The sequence below is a fragment of the Nannospalax galili genome, unplaced genomic scaffold (genome assembly GCF_000622305.1).
Source record: "Nannospalax galili isolate Female #2095 unplaced genomic scaffold, S.galili_v1.0 scaffold27, whole genome shotgun sequence".
Classification (NCBI taxonomy): domain Eukaryota; kingdom Metazoa; phylum Chordata; class Mammalia; order Rodentia; family Spalacidae; genus Nannospalax; species Nannospalax galili.
In genome coordinates, this window is record NW_008357993.1 from 1707995 (window position 1) to 1709308 (window position 1314).

Here is a 1314-nt window from a genome sequence, read left to right on the forward strand (position 1 = left end):
AACCAGATAAAATTAAGAATAGTTGAGAATTGTGCCTTTTCAAGTTTGCTTAGAGTTTTATTCGAGTAGGGCATATGTGGATTTAAGGATTAGTATTTAGAATGGAGTTAGAATTTATATTGGTTTAGGAAAGCAGTCACAGTAGATTCTCCTCTATGGTCTATGATCTCTCCAGCTACAGGTATTTGGCTAAGTTTTCAGTACAAGACATGGATTTCTTCCTACTAGGCAAGCCGTATGTCTAACTAGACAACTGTTGAGGGTAACGTCAAGATAAAAGTGTCATTATTGCACAGTAGGGCTGTTTGCTGGGTCAGTCATTGCTGTGATTTTCAGCTTTTATACTTGGGGAGGAGTATGATTGTCCTCATTTGGCAGCTTGAATTAACACCTTCTAATACTATGAGGGCTGGTACTCAGGGCGAGGCTTCTGGGTCAGTTCCGGCTTATAGCTCTCACCACTGATCAATGAAGCTTCTTTTTGCACCAGACAGAGACTATTACAGAGATTCACAACTGATCAAAATGCAGAAAAATCAATGATCATGTCTGCCCAACTCTAAATAATACATCTGTAAGGCACCCTGTACACCTAACGCTCAGAGAACATTACAGAAGAGGATGCAGAAAGATTGTAAGAGCCAAAGAACCAGGATGCCTACTGCTAGATAATGTCTTCTACACGTGATAAGGAGGCTGCACCCATGAAATCTCAATGTGGTACCTAAGTAAGATCTGCATAATGACACCACCACTTGACATGGCAATGTGGATGGGGGAAATTGGGTAAGGTCTGCAGGGCGGCTCTCTCTCTCCGCGGCGGGCTCAGGCCAGCTGCGGGAGGCTTGGCGCCAGCTGCGGGGAGGCTCGACACCAGCTACGGGGGCCTCTCCCTTTCTTCACGGGTCGTTGGCTACTGGCCCACGATGGCAGGGAGAGCAGAAGCGGTGAACGGGGTCAGAACGGCCAGTGGGCACTGATGGAAGACAGCTCTTCCAGGGAAACTGATCACAGGCTGGTCCCAGGTGCAGTGAAACAGCAATGATACAGCTCCAGCCAGATTCAGTGATACAGTTCCATTTATTAGTGGGAAAACTAGAGAATTTATAGTGTGGAGGCAGTAGCAAAAGCCTCAGTTGATAGGTGCTCATAGTATGCTTTATTTACATGTGGCAGTGGGATCCTATCATCCAGCTATAGGGCAATGCCTAATTGTCATATAGAAAAAACCTGGGGGTTTTATTGCAGGTAACTATGCCAAAGGTCATGTTCCAAATAAGGTCAGGCATCCGTGCTTGGTGGCACTTTCCAGGT

At 45.8% G+C, this 1314-nt stretch overlaps 1 protein-coding gene across 1 annotated transcript in view; it reads left to right on the plus strand.

The window, feature by feature from the left end:
- Tmem232 (transmembrane protein 232) overlaps nt 1-1314 on the plus strand; it is a gene marked incomplete at its 5' end in the record, with an annotated part of 281982 nt that overhangs the window by 108218 nt on the left and 172450 nt on the right. The gene's annotated exons all lie outside the window — the stretch shown is intronic.